The 21,634-nt window shown below is 51.3% G+C and overlaps 1 protein-coding gene and 1 pseudogene across 4 annotated transcripts in view; both read right to left on the bottom strand.

Moving 5' to 3' along the window:
* Positions 1-21,634, bottom strand: part of MDM4 (MDM4 regulator of p53) — an 88,949-nt gene that overhangs the window by 5,505 nt on the left and 61,810 nt on the right. The gene's annotated exons all lie outside the window — the stretch shown is intronic.
* On the bottom strand, positions 12,723-12,819 carry LOC118759168 (U6 spliceosomal RNA; annotated as a pseudogene).

Genomic DNA, 21,634 nt, shown 5'->3' with positions numbered 1-21,634 from the left:
GTTTTCTTGAGAAGAAGACTTGGGAACAAAGATGTGGGGGCATCAACCAAGCAGTTGTCTAGGGGCAGGACGATCCAAGTTGAGAGACCAGCAGGGCAAAGGCCAAGGGCAAGGAGGCTAGTGTGGCTGGGGCAAGAAGGAGAGGGAAGTGGGGGCACTGCAGTGCTAGCACAGGGCAGTTGAGGACTCTGGCTTCCAGGGAGCCGCTGCAGGGTTCCAGGCAGACTCAGCCCAATGCAGGGACTCCTTCTGGCTGCTGGACTGAGACCAGAGCACTGGGTGCCCAGGCACAGAAGTGGGGATGCTGCTGAGCAGGCAGTTGCGATCCTAACCTCGGTTTGTTAGTCTCCTCCAGGACAAGGGAAGCAGGCACTTCCTGGGTGCCGAGACAGCTTCCACCAACCCAGCTGCCTCTCGGCTTCTGGCTTGAGCCTCCTACAGCATCCCTCACTCGAACTGGACTCCAAGTGCTCCCACAGCCCTGGCAGCTCCCACACCTGCCCTGGCCATGCGCACCTCCTGTCGCACCTGCCATCCGCAGAGCCCTGCCCCCACACAGAGACATGGACCCCTGGGCTGCACTCCTCTCTCCATGAAACTGCCTGCTAATGAACACCAGCGACTAGGAAACAGCCCTCACACCTCAAGGACTTCACCAGAGAAAGGCACAGACCACAGCTGTGTCCTGCAGCCATCCTGCTCTCTGCTTTGGAGCAATGAGGCCACACTTTGTCACAAGCTTCTGGCCCCTCCCACGTTCCCACAGTCCTCCAAAGTAGTTCACAAAGGTCAGGCACCACCACACCTGTAAGCTCCATCTGTGTCTTGTCCACTCAGATGCTGTCTGAGATGGAGAGGAATGACCTATGACCTCTGCCAGCCATCAGTCCTGTCTCAAGTTTCTTCTAAAGTGCATCATTCCAAAGGCAACAGCAGTGACGTGAGCAGGTCACTGTCCTGCCCTTGCAGTGGCCAATGGCTAGTCTTGGCAGGGCCAGACAGGACCCCCTACCCTTGACAATTCTAACAGAGAACCCCATGTGCTTCTAATGAATTCTACAAGTGTCAGGTCACCCAGTCCTGTAGCCCACCCAGTGTGGCTCCTAGCCACTGGCATTGTCCTTTAATGGTACCCTTGTGCCCAGGAGCATGTGCTTTTCATGCAGTGGCAACAGTGGCAAACACTGGGCGTTTACAACATGGTAACCACCATGGTAGGTATTTCACGTGTGCCATTTAACTTCGCTCACAGATAGCCAATAAAGTGCACATTAAAAAGGAATTTATTTTCACTTTATTTGCAAGACAAATGAGAAAGATCTTCCGTCCATTTATTCACTCCTCAAATGCCTGCAAGAGCCCAAGACTGGCTCAGGCCAAGGCCAGGAGCGTGGAGCTCCACGTGCAGGTCTCCTACACAGGCAGCAGGGACCCCATTACACAGGGCATCATCTACTGCTCCCAGGCTGCGCATGAACAGGGAGGAACAGGACCCCTGCATTCCACTGTGGGACGCCATCATCCCAAGCGGTGGTTCAGTTGCTAGTATAACCCATACTTTACAAACTTAGGCAACAGAAGTCAGAAAAGCTCACCATTTATCCGATGTGTTGCAAGCAGGAGGTGAGAGAATCGGGACTGGACGCTCTCGCCTGACTATTCCACCCAGCTGCATCCGAGGTCACCGACTTCCCGAGTACATCAAGAATGTGAGAACCTCTCACATCTGTGCATGCGGGAGAACCCCCGTGCAGCCGCTGATCTCACTGTGTGACTGCGACAGTTTGTTCTCTCCTGCTCTTGTTATACTCAATCTGGTCATGGATTTTTTTTTTTCCCCTCTGGAGTTCTGGAGCATGTGTTTCAGAAGTCTGAGTGGGCACCTTCACCTTCTCACGCCTCGGCCTGGGTGACCCCGGACTTTGGCATGAACCTCTCTGGAGCTGTCATCCCCGCCACCACCAGTCAATTCTCCTGTGTGGGTCAGAGTTAAGTTCAGAATTAAGTTTTGCCCAAGGGGACTTCTTGACTTCTGAGCCCATGATGGCAGGTGGGCCAGTCAAAAGCTCAGCAGAGGCTCCAAGCTGAACCAGGCCATGCGCCAGAAATGTCCACAGTGGTGGCCGAGGTCTCCCTGCCCCACTTCTCTGCTCCCAGGCTATTTGGTGAGAACATCAGACAAGGTGGTCCTGGGGCGTCCTTGTGGCTGGGTGCCCCGCTGAGCTACCCTCTTACCCTCATCTGAAGATCTTCTGCTTCAGGTTGACTTTGTACTCCCCTATGAGAGTCTAAAATCCCCGCTCCCACTCCAAATCTCTACTCCCCACAGTGTCCATTGTCTGCGCTCCACACAGCAAAGAACCCAGCGTAGTCTGTACTTGTCCACAGAAATTCCTGATCACCCTGTCTGCCTCCAGCACCACAACATACAGGGAGACCCCAGTCGTCTCATGCCCATCATCTTTGAGCTCACACAGAGCTGTGGTTTACAAACATCAGCTTCCTTGGCCAATGAGAGACAGAGAGAGAGAGAACCAGGAAGATAGGGGAGCACTAAAGAGCTGTCACCCTTTATCTCCCTGTCTCCCTGGGCAATGAGAGAAGACCAAGAGGAAGGGAGAAGAGCCCAGGCTCAACCTGCAGAATAAGAACAATGTACTGGCTAGTATGGTAGCTCAACAGGCTAATCCTCCACCTGCAAGTGCCAGCATACCATATGGGCACCAGTTTGTTTCTCAGCTGCTTTACTTCCCATTCAGCTCCCTGCTTGTGGCCTGGGAGGGCAACAGAGGATGGCTCAAGTCTTTGGGCCTCTGTACCCATGTGGGAGACCTGGAAGAGACTCCTCGCTTCAGAAGGGCTCAGCTTCAGCCATTGCAGCCACTTGGGGAGTGAACCAGTGGATGGTAGATCTTTCTTTCTGCCTCTCCTTCTCTCTGTAAATCTGCCATTCCAATAAAAATAAATAAATCATTTTTTAAAAAATGAGAAAAACAAGCCAATCCCCAGAGTTTTATTTATAAAGGACTCTAGGCCTTCAGTCAAAGCCACAAGTTTGCCACCATCCAGAACACCCCCATGGCCAACATTGTGGCAGGTGGGCCAAACTGCCATTTGCAACACTGGCATTGTCTAATCAGGGTGCTGGTTCTAATCCTAGCCCCTCTGTTTCTGATCTAGCTCCCTAGTGACATGTCTGAGAAGGCAGCAGAGGAGGACCCAAGTGCTTGGATGCCTGCCATCCATGGGAGACCCAGATGGAGTTCTCAGCTCCTGGCTTTGGCCTGGACCAGCCGTGACCACTGTGGTCATTTATAGAATGAACCAGTAGATGAAAGAGCCATCTAGTTCTCTCTCTCTGACACTCTATTAACAGATCTTAAAAGAAACACAAACAAGGGCCCGGCAGCGTGGCCTAGCGGCTAAAGTCCTCGCCTTGAACGCCCCGGGATCCTATATGGGCGCCGGTTCTAATCCCAGAAGCTCCACTTCCCATCCAGCTCCCTGCTTGTGTCCTGGGAAAGCAGTCGAGCATGGCCCAAAGCCTTGGGACCCTGCACCCACATGGGAGACCTGGAAGAGGTTCCTGGTTCCTGGCTTCGGATCAGCGCAGCACCAGCCGTGGTGACTCAGTTGGGGAGTGAATCATCGAACGGAAGATCTTCCTCTCTGTCCTCCTCTCTATATATCTGACTTTGTAATAAAATAAAAAAAATCTTTAAAAAGAAACACAAACAAACAAACAAACAAAAACACGCTTCCTAAAACTCCATTGCCCTTCCTGACATCTGCCCCTTTGGTTCCACCCCGGAGCGCCCACAGCTGCTGAGGACACCAGCTGCCTGATGACCACAAGCCCTGGGCAGGTGAAGGACTCTCCCACGTGCCTCGCGTAAGCCAATCAAAGCCCTCCTCCTCCTGGGTGTGTTAAAACCACCCACCCGTGCTTTCTTCTTTAGGCCCGTCCCCCGGTCCCTCAACCTCTCTGAGTCTCTTGTACCTGTGCACATGTGAGCTGTGCACCACACATGCTTACACAAACACGCAATTCTGGGAAGGTCGGATGTGGCTCAGCTCTCCTGCCGTCCCCATTCTACACACCATCTGCCAGAAGCTATTCTAAGCACCTAATTAAAGAGTTTCAGAGCCAATCCTGGGGTGTTTCTGCCCTTTGTTTCCCCCAGGACAAGAGCCAGGGGTTCCATATGGAGCTAAGTGCCTCTAGAAGAGGAGAAAGAGCCTCCAGCCAGCCTAGAAGTTTAGGAAGAGTGAGCACCCTGCAAGTGCCCCAGGCTGCAGCTTTCCCCATGGAGAGCCAGAGCTCAAAGGACCCCAGCTCTGTTCCTTTCCCTAAGCTAATTGCTCATCCTCTCCCATGCCTCCACATGCTGCTCACAGCAGCTCACCTGGTGCTTCAGCTGCAAAGTGCTGCAGCTCAACCCTGTGGTTTCAGGATCCCCCAAGTCCAGAATGCTGCTTGAAAGCCTGTGTTCCTACCTTGAGCTGCTGAGTGAGTGCCCTCTCTCACAGACCTGTCGTGAGGATGAAGGGAAAACATAGATGGGAAGCACCTGGCGAGCCGCAACGGTGCCGCTGTGCGTGAGGAGCCCCTAGGGAACTTGGGCTCCAGTGCCCAGCCTCACACACCAAGTGAGATCTGGTATTAGACACAGACCTTGCTATCAGGAGCTCCCAGGCGGCTTGCACATGCCATTCTGGTTCAAGGGGCTTAGCACATTTAAGCACCCTGCAGGGGCTACACAGCTGCCCCTGTCAGCTGCATCCCATGTGCCACCTTTCCCTGGGGTCCCATCTCTCCCCTGGGAAGGACTGAGGGGGAGGATCCACCTTGGCTTTGGCTGCTGGAGTGGGTGTCAAGGCTCCCCTGGGAAGATATGCGTTGGTTCATTCATTCAGTGTCTTCCCCAGCCAGAGACACCTTCACTCACTCACTCTTCATCGACCAAATGCAGGATGCATAGGGATATAGACAGGAGCCAAGTCCAGCCCCAGACACCCGGCGATCCAGGCGTGACCGTGACTCCTGTCTCTAGGCTGGACTCTCGTTGGCCATTCCCTAGGGTGAGTAGCAACGTGGGGAGACAGACCCCGCCCTCACAGAATCCACAGCATCCTTCCCTGCACCTGACCCCCAGCAAGGCCCCAGACCTTCAGAGAGGAGGGGGGAAGACCTGGGGAGAGACTCCCAGAAGGGCCAGAGCTCCCCCAGGGGACCCAGAGTCTTTGTCTTCTGGGAACAGGGCACTTACTAGGGGACTTTGTGGGAGTGCTCTGAAGAACTTGCTAACCGTGTTGAGCCCTCCGTCCCGCCAGGGAAGCCCAGCTGCAGTTGCGCTGTCTCACTGCTCTGGAGGCTGGATGGGCTGAACATCAAGGGACACCCACCCCCCGAAGGAACACAGAGGCCACCCGCTCCTCAGGCTGCCCACCCCAATACGGCTCAGGCGGGACTGGAACGGGGAACACACAGGAGCAGCAGGTAACCACATGCTGAGTGAGGGCCACCAGGAGAGAGGGGCTTGGCAGCACCCAGCGTGGAGGGCCAGGCAAAGTGGTGGGGGAGGGAGCAGCCAAGCCCCATTTCATCTCCTGTCCCTGCTGCACCCTCTGTCTGCCTGGCCCTTCCTCATTTCAGGATTTGGAAAATCCCAACTAGAAGTACCCAAGACCTTCTCTTGTTCTCACCCCTCTCAGAAGAAAGTCCCCCTGACTTAGGAGGAAGTCCAGGGCCATGAGCGCTGGGCTCCCAGCAAGGAGTGGACAGTGGCCACAGGGCTGCCAGAACTGGCCTTGTGGACCACCTGGGTTTTAGCACAGGTGCTGCCCCTCACCTGGCTCCCAGAAGCTCTCTGGTGTGCAGAGCGCAAATGCCAGGGAAATGCCTTTCAGTCACGTTCAAGATGAGACTAGAACAGGCCCAAGGAGATGACACTGAGACAGATGTTCAACAGCTGTTCCTGAAGGTCGCTCTGTTCCTTCATGTGTGCACATACAAGCTATTCAGACATGGACGCACATGTATAGGTTACACTTACAGACTGTTCATACATGCACATGGCTGTACATGTGTGCACACAGATGCACGTAAACCCACTCCCTCTGAGGCTCCACTCAGGACAAAGGTGACTGGCATGCATCACCTGGCAAACCAGGCAGGGCCCTCAGCTCCCCATGCCTCTGGCCCAGTCCTTGGGTTCAAGGATGAGAATTATATCCGACACAGGCCAGACCCAGGGGAGAATTCTTTAAAAAAATAAACTCAGGTAATTCTAAGCAGCCGCACAGGTGTCTGTATCTCCCAGCCACGTGGGTGTGGCTGGGGATACCCATGCCAGCCCAGGTTTCCTGCTGGGGATCCTAGCTCTCCATCCACTGCTGCTAGTCATGGAGAGGGTCCTGGGCTTGTAGGCAGCCAGAACTCCAACTAGTGCTGGGTTCTGCCCACTGATTGCCCAGCAACAAGCTCTGGGATCTTGGGGGTAATGGAATTACTGCCTAGGAACATCCATGGATAAGGTCACTATATGTGTAGATGAGGAATGAATCCTGAGGGACACCCAATGACAGGGCCACTGTACTTGCAGGTTAGCGAGGGAACTGAGACCTGGTGGTTTGGAGGGGAGAGACTGATGCACCAGTTGATGCACCAGCCCACATGGGAGTCCTAGGTTGGGCTTGTTAGTATGGAACATGGCTGACCACCACACGCCAGCGCACATGCAAGCTATGGCAGGGGGCCTGTCTGGCAGGGCTAGATCCCAGTACCTGACAGTGAGTGTCAGACCAGGGGATGGGTCACATTAGACAGGGCCATGACACCAACCAGCAGGTGAGAGAACAAGGTCTGGGATTGGATTCTGTGGGGGATGTGTGGGCCCAACCCTGTGGAACTACATGTCCTGCTGGTTAGCTTGAGAGTTGGGATGGTGATGGGCTGAGCTAGGTGTAACGATGGGACTCACTGACACTCACCGATACTGAGGCTGGGAACAAGCAGAGCAGATCCAGGCTGCAGCACCCACATGAGCACCCTAAAATAGGGTGTGGGGCAAGCCAGACCATACCAGCTCATATAAAGATCAGGACAGATGGAGCAGGCCATGCCGGGTAACGGCCAAACACCCACTAGCATTATAGAGATGTCCAAGTGAGTGAACCTGGGAAACCCCCTCAGTGAGTCATAGCTCCCACTGATGAGCACATGGCCCAGGCCTGGGTGTTGGGCAGGCTGGGCAGGGTAGCTCCATCCTTTGGCAAATGTGTGAGTTGGTTTTGGAAGCGGGCAGACTGGGCAGAGCTGAGCAAACCACAGCCCACTGGCAAGTGTAGAAATGAGGATGGAGTGCACGGCATGCTGGGCTAGGCTGCCACACCTGATGGTTTGCAATAGCCAGGGATGGGAGCAGACTGAGCAGGGTCAGGGTGCAGCACCCTGCAGAGAGAGTTGGGACTGAGGGCTGGCTGGGACCGACCAGGCTGCAGCATCCAAAGGCAAAGGCCAAGACAGATGGGATCTGTGCCATGCTGGGTCAGAGCAACCACTGGCACACGCAAGATATGTGGCTGGGATAAGGCCTGGTTGGGAAGCTAAGGGGATGCCATGGCTGGGTTATGGTTCCCACTGGTGAGCATGATGGACAGAATGGAGGCTGTGGTCTGGTCTGGACATGACTGCAGTTTCCCTCAGCATTGGTGTGGACTGGGTCTGGGGCATGCAAGACTTAGCTAGACTCCATCATCTATTGGAGCTCATGAGAACCAGCATGGGTGTAGGATGGGCTGAGCTAGGTCTCTGTTCCTGCTGAGCCATGTGTGAGCTGTGTCTATATGGACCAGGCTAGGCTGGGTTGTTGCACCCAAAAGTAAGAACCAGAATGGGTGAGGGCCAGTCAGGAAAGGCTACTGTTCTGGCTAGGACAGGAGGTTGACTAAGTAGGGCTGCCCCAGGGACCCACCAATTGGCGTGAGATCTGGTATTGGGAGTGGTTTTGATGGAGAAACTTGGCAACTCCTCTGTTGGGACACAATCCCTGCAGGTGAGCACAAGAACCAAGAAAGGGAGCAGCCCAAACTAGGCCAGATTATGATACCCAAGGGCTTACCTTTGGTTCAGGTCTGGGGCCAGTTCTGGGCTGGGCCAGTTCATATCACCTGCTGGAAAACCCAAGAGCCAGAATGGTGGATGGGTCATGCCAGGTTAGGCTACAATACCAACCAGTTCACATGAGGGCTGGGGCTGGGAGCTGGCTGGGCTGCCTAGGCTGTAGTCCCCACCAGTGTGAGCTAGAACTGGGGACAGGCTGGGCCAGGCCAGGCTATAGCACCCACTGGCAAATGCTGACTGTGGCCATAGCAGACTGGGCCACAGCACCAGACCAGCACACATGAGACCCAGGGGAAAGTGGGCGAACCCAGTAGGGGACTGCAGGGAGCTCCCCTGCTGGGCCACTGTTCCCACTGGTGAGCATGAGAGCTGGAATTGGGGGCAGACCAGGCTGGGCAGGGCTACAACACCTGTTGGCCTGCATATAAGCTGGAACCAAGACAAGCCAGACTGGGTTGACTGCTCCTACTGCTACATGTATAAGCCAGGGGGTGAGGGTTGATTGGGCTTTGCCACAGCATCAGTGAGCAGTGCTGACATGAGGGAAAAACTGTCTTACACCTGGAGAATGTAAGATCCGGGAGTGGAGTGGACCCAGTAGGGAAACAGTGAGCACCTCCCTCTTGGGTTGCCGCTGTGACTGGTGAGAATGAGAACCTGGACTAGGACAGACATCGCTAGACAGAATGGCACCCACCATCACGTAAGTGGGATGGATAGTGGGGCTGGTTGGGTTGAACTAGGCTTCAACGCCCATTGACACATATGAGAGCTGAATAGGATGTGGGACAGACAGAACCAGTCTGCTGACATACTGGCAAGCATGGGAACCAGGGCAGGAGGCAGGCCTGATGGGGGTTATTGCAGGTTGCTCCAACTAGGCTACAACTCCCACTGGTTTGCATGGGGTCCAAGTGTACAGTGGGCAGGATTGGGTTGGACTGCAACAACCATTACTTTGCATAGAAGATAGGGCTGCAGACTACAACTAACAGTGTGTGAGTAACGGACCGTGCCAGACCCTGTATGACATGACATACAAGAATCAGGTCTGGGATCAACCCAGATAAAGTTTCTTTGGGAATCCCCCCAGCTGAACTACTCGACCCAGAACTCCAACCATGGAGAAAATTACAGGTTCCATGGTCTGACCATCGAATGCATGTGTCAGAGCTGGGCCTCCTCCGTGACTTAGATGGAGCAGTGGACAACATATCCAGATGCAAATGGAGGATATGATAGTACGTTGGATCCTGCAGAGGACACCTGGTACCATAACAGAGGATGGAGGACAGAGCAAATGGATCAACTACCCCAGCCAAGTGTTGGCAGTGAATACCTGGGCAAATGGAGACTCTAGGGTGGACTGTGTCAGCCAGTGGAGTCTGGAGAGATTTCATGATGATTGGAGTGCCAAGATCAGCAGCAATACAGAACTGTTGAGCTAGCAAAACCTCTTGAGCAGAGCCCTCAAAGCATGCCCCACATCGGGGTCCCTGGCATGATTGGGAGGCTGGGTGTGGCTTCTCCCTTTATCTCTTCCCTCCCCCCAGATATAGGAAGGAAAAAGAGAATGTCAAACCAACAATCTCACCACTTTCCTCCAGCCCTTGACCCCTCGCACCCTAATAAAATATGTAAAACTTACCAAAATAAAATCTATACAATTAAAAAAAAAAAAAAAACCCTCCTGTCTTCCTGGAGCCCTTCTCTCCTTGGCTTTGGAGGCTCCTGGAATGTTGCCGCATGGGAGGAGCAGTGGCTCGTCTCAGCGAGTACCTGGCAGACACCAGCAATGGTGACTGTGACCACAGCAAACAGCAGTAGTGCTGGCTGCCAATCAGAGGCCACCAGCAGTTGCGAAATCATCCAGGTGGGACTAGGGCATCTCTGAGAGCCTCCCGATCCAAAGCGCCTGCAGTATTCCGCTTGCCTCCCTCCTCTCTCCCTTCCTCCCTTCCATCCTTCTTTGTTCTTATTCAACAGAAGAAACCACTCCCTGAAAATCTATGGGAAGAGTCTTCAAAAAGTTGATGTAAAATGTGTATTATGAAAAGAGCTGATGCAGTGGCTCAAAAGGCTAATCCTCTACCTGCAAACTCCAGCATCACATATGGACACCTGTTCAGGTCTCGGCTGCTCCTACTCCCTGTTTATGACCTGGGAAAGCAGCAGAGGCTGCCTCAAGTCCTTGGACCCCTGCATCCACATGGGAGACCTGGAAGAAGCCCCAGGCTCCTGGCTTCAGATCAGCTCTGCTCTGGCTGTTGTGGCTGTTTACACAGTAAACCAGCGGATGGAAGATCCCTCTCTCTAGCTTCCCTTATCTCTCTGTACAAATCTACCTTTCAAATAAAAATAAATCTTTACCTAAAAAAGTGTATTATGAAAAGCTGTGCATGAATTTCAAGAATTTATTGCACACAAACACACTTTGACTTTCCTCACTTCAAGAACTCTGTGAGGTGCCGATGAACCAGGGGCCACAGATGGCCTTGAGCCCTCCTCCTTCCCCTGCGGGGACCTCTATCCTCTTGGACCATTCCTTGCTCATGGAATGTAGCTAAGATACCGGCATCCCACCTACATCGCTTGCCCTGGCTGTGGAGCATGAGGACAAGCTCAAAGTTAGGCATGGATTGCAAGCTTCTGTGGTACCCAGTGAGCACAGGCTTAGCCCATCAGAGTCAGTGGCGAGCCAGGGCTATTTCTCCACAGGACAGCAGTCCCCAGGCAGAGAAGAGAGCCTGTCCTTGCTTCCAATGCCTCAAGACCTGCACCAGCTCCTTGACCAGGTTTATGCGGGTTTGACACAGCATCTCCAAACTACCTTACCAAGGGCAAAGACAGCATGTTCAGGGATATCAGAGACAGGACCCACTCTCCCACCTCCACCTCACACAGCCAGAAAGCAGGCAGGCTGCGGCGAGAACAAGTGCCGAAACGTCTCACAAGGTGCAGTGCTACGGGCTGTGCAAAATGATGATCCTTGAAAGACAGAGGACAAAGAGGACAGAAGAGAAGGGGTGGCCTGGGTCACTGCTTCAGGGACACCCCAGCCTGTGTGATAGGGAAGGGGAGCCAGGGAAGAGTGCATTGAAATCCCTCTGAGAGCAGAGGACTTTACAGCAAAGGAGAGCCGAAGGGAACCTCAGCCTGATGTGTTCAGCTGAGCACTGACCAGCAGGTACCTGTGGGGAGGCCCTGTGGATGAAAGCAAACTGCTCAGCACTCCCCAGACTGGTGGGAGCATCTGTTCCTACCAGCGGGTGACAAGACCCCATGCCACATGGGGGCTTGGGAGGGAGTCAGGGTGCTGGGTCTCTCAGCTCTCTCAAGGATGTTTTGGGTCAGAGTCTTGTCTCGTACACTACCCAGTCTAAAGTTTACGTCCCTTACAACAGAGCTTCAGAATACATAGAGCAAAGCCAGAATGACAAGGAGGAAATGCACAAATCCACAATTACAGTCACAGGCTTTAATGTCCTTCCCTCAGTCACTGGCAGAAATAATCAGAAAATTAACAAGCGATTAGACTGGAACATCACTGACCAACTTGGCCCAATCAGCACTTACAGACTGTTCTGCTCCATAGCCCTTTCATGCATGAAATGTTTAACAAGAGAGACCATCTTCTGGGCCACAAAATAAAACTTATTCAGTGTGTTCTCTGACATTAGTGAGAATACACTATAAATTGGTAACAGGTTTTTTGAAGGAAAAAATCCTGAAATATTTGAGAAGTAAACTATATACTTCTGAACAACCTGGGTGGGGGGGTGTAAAAAAAAAGGGAAATGAAGAGATACTTTGAGTTTACTGGGAATAAAAACACGACCCATGTCGACAGCTACAGGGTGCCAGTGGAACCGTACTTAAAGGGAGAAGGTACAGAGCCCAACATCTACTTTAGAAAAGACAAGTTCAAGTCCTCTCTCCAGCTGTTCTTATCACTGACCTAGCATAATCACCTATGGGGTGCTTCCCCCACAAACTGTGGGTGCTCCAAGGACTGTAGAAGGGGGTCACCCATCTTCAGTCTGCAAACCCAACACCTGCCCGACCCACTACAACCTTCATAAGCACAGCTCGATCAGCATTGCTCCCGCACTGGTTTTCCTGTCAGGGATCAGGGGGTGCCCTCTGGATACAGCCTTTCTGTTCCAGTCCATCAGGAATCAACAAAACTCCAGCCCCTATTGTGGCCAGGGAGTCTGTGAGGACAGGACAAGGACTTGCTTCTCACACCCAGTCCGTAAGGAAAAGCAAGGACCCAGCCACCTGACCCTTGAAACTCCACCAGATTCTTGTCCCCAACGGGGCTTGAGCACCTGCCGTACCCTCACATCTTCTCAGATAGGCCTGTGCTACAACATGCACCTGCTCGCCCAGCACATCCATGCCAAAACCCCTTCCTTAGGCGTCACCTTGGAGAATCCCCCCTGTCCCTCTGGTGAAAGTGCCATCCAAGATTCCCAGTCTCCAGCCTTGTCCTGCCTGGCCTGGGTACAGGCGAGCCCTGGAACCCAGAACACCGTCAGGAGAAACTTGCCCTCACAGTCACCCCCAGAAGTGACTGTTTGCCTTCGAGATCCCCAAAGACAGCCCAGTTCCTATGTCTTCCTTGTGCAGGAGCCGTGCTAATCTTCCCTGAATCGTTCCAATATTGGTATATGTGCTGCCGAAGCGAGTATGTTCTATTCCTTCCTTTATCCTCTCATTCTCATGTTCTCTCTTCTCATTCCTTTCATCCTACTAACTCCCCTCATCCTTCTAGAAATGTGTTTGGCTGGTGTCCTCCAGAGCTGGTTTCTATGGGATGCAGTACCTCTGGTTCCAGGCTCTCACCTCCCATCATTATCTGTGTGTTCCCACCACAGCAGCTCTCAGAATCCAAAATGATCTTTTAAAATGCATTTGTCTACAGTTTCTCTTCTGTCTCAGCCATGTCAGAAAGGCCTTTTTTCTGTCTCCAGCACCTGGCCCAGGCCTGGCAACAGCAGGAACCCCAGAAAGAGGCAGGACCACACTGGGGCCCGGATATCACAGGAAGACCACTTACTCTCACTTCCCAAGGTGTATGAGAGGGGAAGAAAGATTTATTTATTTGAAAGGCAAAACAACAGGAAAATGGAGGGAGAGGAAAAGAGAGATTTTTCATCCACTGCTTCACTGACCAGATGTGTGTCCTGCCAGGGCTGAGCCAGGCTGAAGCCAGGAGCCAGGAACTCCATCCTGGTCTCCTACCATCTGGGTTCAAGCACTTGAACCATCTTCCACTGCCTTCCCAGGTGCATTAGCAAAAAAGGTAGAACAGAAGCAGAGTGGCTGGGAATCGAACCAGCACTGTGATACGGCATGCGAGTGTCCCAGATGGTGGCTTAGCCCACAGGACTACAACACCTGCCCCCAGAGTGCTTGTGGGAACAGGTAGAGGGCTTCCACCCTTCCCAGGAGGGCAAATCCCAGCTTCAGATCCTAAAGCGAGGTCTCTCCTTCCCTCCAGCTCTGATCTCAACCAATCCTTTGTAAGTCTCAAGCAGTGTCTTGTAAATCTTTAATTATAAGAAAACCACAGCCCTACTAGTGAAGACACAAACAGTGTTGATAAATATTTAAAACTGCGACGGCAACGGATCTGAAGGGATTAAGCAGAGATACATTGGAGTGACAGTTATTAAACACTAAATCCCGGGGAATGTTACAGCACAGATAAATAATGCACACTCCTGACAGCCGCTCTCGGGCTGACAAGATGGGACCTGCTTGGCGACACGGGGTTGGGGAGGCGGTGGGTGTCACGGGATTGTGGTAGAGGGGTGGGGGGAGGACTGAGTGTCCTGCCTGGCAGCCTCTCAGTGGGAGCTGGGTGGTGGCTGGAAGGAAGGATGGTGTCTCTACCTATTCACTGATCCGTCACCCATGCCTCCCCCAGGATCTGCACTACTTGACCCACTGATCCATCCAGTCCCTCGTCTGTGCGTTCTTTCAGGAACTCAGGCACACATTAATTATCAGTGACTCACTCACTGGTCAAGTGCTTACTGAATGCTTGTGACAGCTGGGGAGGTTCCAGGCGTCGCCGGATCGGGCCTGACCCTCTGGATCTTTAAGCCTAGAAGGAGGATGGAGACTGAGATGTGCGAGCCTGAGGTAAGGGGACCAGAAAAATGAAAACATCACAACACAGCAGGTTCTGGCCCTGGGGCAGATTCTGTATTTGCTCTTTGGCCTCTCAATAAACTCTTACCAAGGCCTATTGACTTTAAGGGATTTTCAAGGTTGTTAAGACATGAATTTTGAGTTATGCAAGCCCAGAGGCTGGTGTGGGGAAAGGAACAAGGCAGTGGACAAGTACAGACTGGAAGAGTCAGGGAAGGCTTTCTGTTGAAGACATGGACACTAGCCATATGTCAAGCAATTTACTATGTTAGCTCATTTAGTTATAACAAGTTTCCTGCCCCATTTTAAAGATTAGCAGATTGGAGCGTCTTGTCCAAGGTCACAATAGTAGCAGCAGAATAGCTTCGAACCAAGGACTGACTCCAAAATGTGTGTTCCATTGTACACACCGCCCCCAACCCCCGGAGCCCTGGCCAGCCACCTCCACTGGAAAGAGGAGTCGGTCAACAACAAGACCAACTCACTTGATTCATTTGAAATGTGCCTTCAGTAAAATGCACAGACCTTAAACATACAGTTCAACATACCCAGACAACTGTATACATGTAGGCAAACAACATCTAAGTCAGGATCTGGAATGGCCCTTCCATCCCAGAAGCGACCCACCCACAACTCCAGGGGCCAGCCCTGTCCTCATTGCTATCACAGATTCCCCTAGTGAGTTCTGGAATGTCATATCAATAACCCTAACCTGTACATGGTTTATTTCCTTTAACGTCAAAAATCAGAGTTTAGGGTCCAGTGCAGTAGCCTAGGGACTAAAGTCCTCGCCTTGCATGCAACAGGATCCCATATGGACACCAGTTCTAATCTCGGCAGCTCCACTTCCCATCCCTACTTGTGGCCTGGGAAAGCAGTCAACGACGGCCCAAAGCCTTGGGTTCCTGCACCAGCATTGGAGACCAGGCTCCAGGCTCCTGGCTTCAGATAGGCTCAGCTCTGGCCATTGTGGCCGCTTGGGGAGTGACTCAATGGACAGAAGGTCTTCCTCTCTGTCTCTCCTCCTCTCTGTATATCTGACTTTTTTTTAAAATCACAGTTTAACAGAGGGACTCCTGTAAAACTAAGAGCAGGTGCGCGTGGTAAATCACCTCTCGTTGGAGAGCCTAGTCCAGATTTCCAACTCTGCCTGTGGATCCAGCTTGCTGCTAATGCGCACTCAGGGAGGTACCAAGTGAGGGCTCAGGTGCCCCTGCCCTCCAACCTGGGAGTCCCGGAAGTAGTTCTTAGCTCCTGGCTTTGACTTGGCCCAGCTTTAACAGTTATAGGTATTTGGGATGTGAACCAGCAAATGGAATATTTCTCATTCTCTCGCCCTGTCTTCTCTCTGTCACCCTGCCTTTCCTATAACTAGATCTTCAAGAGCCATCATCCCATGTGACTGACGACCTGACACATCACAGGCTGAAGGGGTCAATGCCATACCTGTGAGGTCTGTCTGTCATGCTGGGCAAGGGTTTCCCGGGACAGAGATGGGCTCTGGCTTGCTAGCTGCCCTGGAGAGCAACCAAGTCCTGTAAAAAACCCTGAATCTGGGGGTCGTCACTGTGGCACAGTGGGAAAAGCTCCAGCCTGAAGTGCCAGCATCCCATATGGGCACTAGTTAGTGTCCTGGCTCCTCCACTCCCGATCCAGCTCCCTGCTGATGCACCTCGGAAAGCAGCAGGAAGATGGTCCCTGCACCCACGTGGGAGACCCAAAAGAAGCTTCAGACTCCTGGCTTCGTGCAAGCCATGGCAGCCATTAGGGGAGTGAACCAACCCAACAGTTGCAAGATTCTCTCTCTTTGCTTTCTCCCTCTTTCTCTGTCACTTTGTCTTTCAAATAAACAAACGCCCCTGTGATGGGGACCTGAGCACCTTGTTTGTTACTCTGGGTTCCTGCCTCACCCAAAGGTAAGAATTCTAAGCTGAGCTTAGCAGCATGAGCAAACAGGAGCCAAATTTATTTAGCAGCAAGGGGATAAACATATACTCATGTGCGTGAGTGTGGGCCGCCCACATGCAAGCAGGTCAGAGGGCTGCTCATGGAAGCGAACAAAGTGGTACCTGTGAATGCGGTCCATGGCCAAAAGCCTTCTCCCCTATTCTGAAACTTAGGAGGCACAATAGGGTGGGATCTTAGCCCACCTCCCAATTCCTGATGAAACAGACACACCCCAGGAAGGTGGACATACGAAGAGGCAAACATTAAGGGACCAGCACAATGGCATAGCGGGCTAACCCTCCATCTGCGACACTGACATTCCATATGGGCGTCATTCGTGTCTCAATTGCTCCATTTGTGATCAGCTCTCCATTTATGATCTGGCAAAAGCAGCAGAAGATGGCTCAAGTCCTTGGAGTCTGGTACCGACAGACCCAGAGGAGGCTCCTGGCTCCTGGCTCATGGCTCCTGGCTCATGGCTTTTGGTCAGCCCAGCTCTGGCCATTGTAGCCATTTGGGGAGTGAACCAACAGAGGGAAGATCTCTCTCTCTCTATCTCTGTGTGTAACTGTGACTTTCAAGTAAAAAAAAAATTAAGATGACTCCCTTTTTTTTTTTAAAGTTTTTTTGTTTTAATTGGAAAGGCAGATTCTACAGAGAGAAGGAGAGACAGAGAAAGATCCTCCATCTACTAGTTCACTCCCCAAGTAGCCACACCAGCCAGAGCTGAGCCGATATAAAGCCAAGAACCAGGAGCTCCTTCTGGGTCTCCCATGTGGATGCAGGGTCCCAAGGCTTTGGCCCGTCCTCGACAGCTCGCCCAGGCCACAAGCAGGGAGCTGGATGGGAAGTAGAGCAACTAGGACATGAACTAGTACCAGTATGGGATCTTGGAGTGTGCAAGGTGAGGACTTTAGCCACTAGGAAACCGTGCCAGGCCTGCAAGTAAAATAAATTTAAAAACAATTTTTAAGAGACAACATAGTTGGGGGTATAAGAATTCCAGCTTTGGGGTCGACACTGTGGCACGGTGTTTTCAGTCACTGCCTGTAGTACTGGCATCCCATGCGAACACTAGTTCAAGACCCAGATGTTCTACCTCCAGTCCAATTCCATGCTAATGGCTTGCTAAAGCAGAGGCTGACGGCCCCAGTGCTGGGGACCCCGCACTCATGTAGGAGACCCAGAAGCTTTTGGTTCCAGGCAGATTCCTGCCTTCTCATCTCTCTCTTCCTGTAACTCCGCCTTTCAAATAAATAAATCTTAAATAAAAGGAAGAGGAGGAGGAAGAAGAAGGAAAGAAAGAAATTGCAGACATTTGGGAAGTGAATCAGTGGGTAGAAGATGTCTGTCTTTACCCCTTTTCTGTTACTCTACCTTGCAGATAAATAAATGTAAATCTTTAGAAACGCAAGGACTGCAGCTCACGTACCCTTCACCAACTACCTAGTCACACCATATCCTTTATAGCCACTCTCCCAGAGCCTGCAGGCCCTTCTCCCCACCCCAGAGCCACAGGGCCAGCCAGGCAGAGTCCAGTGACACTGGGCTAATGAGACCCCTTCCCTGAGAGCCCAGTGTCCTCCGACCTTCCAGACACAGCAGGTGAAAGCACATGAATAGTAGCCTTGCATTCTCCTCTGTGGCACTGAGGCCAGAGACAGACAGTTTGCAGGAAGGGAAGGTCCCAGGTTCCACCACACCGTCCCATCTGATACCAACACTCCTGTTTCAGTTTCCAGTTGATTTCCATCGTTTGCAGGCACCAAAGACTTATCACGGTGTAGGGCAATTATTCTCAGTCAAGAGTGACTTGGTGCCTTCGGGGACATCTGGCAGCGGGGGGCCGGGGGGGACACTGAGGGCTCTACCGTGCCTGGTGCACCATGCAAGGCTCTGTTGGGGCCGCAGCAGCTGGTTATGAGTTCTGCCCCCTCCTTCTAGCAAAGCTTCAATTTGTGCTGAGAGCTCACCTGCCTCAATTGCGATGGCGGGAGGAGCGGGGTCATTTGGCACAAGTTCCAAGGGTGCACACGCTCACTCCTAGAGCAGTAATTCACTTCACAGGATTTATTTGTGGCAGAAACCCTTAATTCAGAGAAGTGCGCCAAGATTTATGCACCAGTATGCTCGTGGCAGCTTGCTTTCTAACAGTGAAAACTGAAGCTACGTAAATGCTCAGCCATCAGGAGTTGGTTCCATACATCACAACCCATTCAGAGCATGGAATGATCTAACAGTCAGCACCATGTGTGAGAGCATTATCTAATGACACTGGGAGATGCTCATTATGCAAACTGAAAATCCAGAATAGAAGATTTTTTAAATATTTCTAGTATAGAAAAAAAAACGGGAAATACAACAAAATATCTCCATGGATGGCTATTTCTAAGGAGTAGGGTCCCAGCTAGTTTTTGCTTTCCTACTTTAAAAAAAATCCAAATTTTCAGCAATAAACATGTAGAGCTTTCATAATTAGGAAACATTTACATTTTTGTTTTGTTTTTTTTTGTTTTGTTTTGTTTTAAGGATTTGTTTATTTTTATTGGAAAGGCAGATATACAGAAGGGAGGAGAGACAGAGAGGAAGATCTTCCATCCGATGATTCATTCCCCATGTGGCTGCAATGGCTAGAGTTGAATCAATCCAAAGACAGGAACCAGGAGCTTCATCTGGGTCTCCCATGTGGATGCAGGGTTCCAAGGCTTTGGGCCGTCCTCAACTGCTTTCCCAGGCCACAAGCAGGGAGCTGATGCGAAGTGGGACCACTGGGATTAGAACCGGTGCCCATATAGGATCTCGGTGCGTGCAAGGTGGGAACATTAGCCACTAAGCTATTGCACCAGGCCCAAAAGTTTTATTTACTTTTAATTTTTATTGCAAAGGCAGAGACACAAAGAAGAGAGAATCTTCCACTTGCTGGTTCACTCCCTAAATGCCTGCTACAGCCAGGACTGGGCTGAACCAAAGCCAGAGGCTGAAATAGCAGGCTTCACATGAGGGACTCCATGTTGAGAGGGGGGGCTGTCTTGAGTGAGGTACCCCTCCACACATACATACCTGTGAGACCGTAATCTGGTTAAGAAAACTGCATGCTGCTTGGCAAGAATGCCAGAACCCCTGGCTAAACTATTCAGGCATGACCAGGAGAAAAACGAGTTTCACCTGGTACAGCAACAAAAGCTTCCAAGTTCGTCATTGTTTCATCCCTTCGGTAGTCCCACACTAGCCCAGCGCCCCTGAGCCCTCCCGGCTTGAGGTCTGAGCCTCTGTAACGTCTGGTATCAGGGCCAAGACGTCTTTGGGGCAGGAGTTCCCTCTTCAACACGGGCAATAAAGGACTTTCAAATCTTTTTCTTCTTACTCTTATTCTTCTTATTGGAAAGTCAGATTTACACAAAGGAGGAGAGACAAAGATGTTCCATCCACTGGTTCACTCTCCAAGTGACCGCAACAGGCGGAGCTGAGCTGATCTGAAGCAAGGAACCAGAAGATTCTTCATGTCTCCCACGTGGGTGCAGGGTGGGTGCAGGGTCCCAAGGCTTTGGGCTGTCCAGCTCTCCCAGGCCACAGCAGGGAGCTGGATGGAAGCGAGGCCACAGGGACATGAACTGGTACCCATATGAGATCCCGGCAATTGCAAGATAAGGTTTTAGCCACTAGGCTACGGCACTGGGCACATGACTTTCCAATCTTAAACAGTCAAAGTTTTAATCCAAATGCTTGTGAGACTATGAGGGGCTCCTCAACAACCCTCAGAGGTGGTTATTGCTAAGAAATCATTTTTTAAAGGCAAATCAAGGCCCTTCGTACAATATGTGGAAGTGGTTTAACTTAGTCCATAAGTTAATGAGGGAACTAGTAAGATGTTACGGCTGCTCCCAGGAGTCTGCAGGGCTGCTGAACAAAAACTGATCAGTAACCACAAGGCAACAATTAATCCCACCTCCAAACGGATACAATTCGCATGTCAGTGGACAACATTCCATCCAATTTCCTACCACTTACAGAGCAGTAAAATAGCTTTACAGTAATGAAAGACAAAAGTAAACCAAAGGAAAACTAGACAGGATGCCCAATGAAAATCTTATTTAACCAACTGACAGAGATGGTCCTCACTTTCCAACAAGAAGGGACAGAAATAGACACTGAAAGAGGACGAGAGGACGAGGGGGGCCGGTACCACAGCACAACACAAGTGGGGTAAGGCGCTGGCATGTCACAGAAGCACAGGATCAAATCTCACCTGCTCCACTTTAGATCCAGCTCCCTGCGGATGCACGTGGAAAAGCAGTGGAGTATGGCCCAAGTGCCTGAGCCGCTGCACCCATGTGGGAGACCTGGAAGAATCTCCTGGCTTCTTGGAGCCATTTGGAAGTAAATTCGCAGATGGAAGATTTCTGCCTCCCATCCTCCTAACTATGCCTTCCAAATAAATAAATATTAATTTAAAATTTGTTTAAAGTGAAAGAAGGAGAGCTCTCCAATCCAGCAATTCCTAAGTGCAAGCTCCCTCATGGGGAAATCCATGACAGCAGGACAAAATTAGAAAAACTACTCCTCAAAATGAAGTTGGTTGTTTTGTTCAACCAAGCGGTCTCCTTCAAAGAACTGTTTTTTCGTTTGTTTTTTGGGTTTTTTTTGGACATTATATCCTCCCTACATTTGTGGCTCTTTCCTTAAGGCCCAGTGAAGTGGCTCAATTGGCTAATCTTCCCCCTCAAATGTCAGGATCCCCTGTGGGTGCTGGAATCCCCATTGGACACTAGTTCATGTCCCAGTCGCTCCACATCCCATCCAGGTCCCAGCTTGTAGTCTGGGAAAGCAGTAGAGGATGGCCCAAAGCCTTGGGAACCTGCATCCACATGGGAGACCCAGAAGGAGCTCCTGGTTCTTGGCTTCAGATCGGCTCAGTTCTAGCTGATAAATAAAGATCTTTCTCTCTGTCTCTCCTTCTTTCTGGAAATCTGAATTTTCAAAAAAATAAATGAATCTTAACAAAATTGGCCCTTTCCTTCATGAAATGATGGTGGTAACAGATGCTAATAATAGTTGCTTTAATGACGTGATCTTTTGATGAAATAAACGTTGGCAACCCTGTGTAAGCTCCCACCATGTGTGTGTGCGGTGGGAGTTTGGCTGGGCAGTTAAGTAGCTGCCTGGGACGCCCATATCCCACACCTGGGTTCAACACCTGCCCTGTGGTGAGTGCCTGGCTCCTGGCTTTGGATCCCCCAGCTCGTGTAAGTACTGTAGGCATTGCAGCCAGGGGTTTTCTCTATCTTCCCGCCTCTTGAATATGTTACATATTTTTTTTAAAGAAAAATATTACTAACGGTTGCTGTTGTGTATGTTTGTCATCCTGTTCACCTGTGATGGCTAAATGTTAGACATGCTGCT

This window comes from Ochotona princeps, chromosome 10 (assembly GCF_030435755.1).
Source record: "Ochotona princeps isolate mOchPri1 chromosome 10, mOchPri1.hap1, whole genome shotgun sequence".
In the NCBI taxonomy this organism is placed as follows: domain Eukaryota; kingdom Metazoa; phylum Chordata; class Mammalia; order Lagomorpha; family Ochotonidae; genus Ochotona; species Ochotona princeps.
This window is presented reverse-complemented; position numbering and strand designations above follow the sequence as displayed.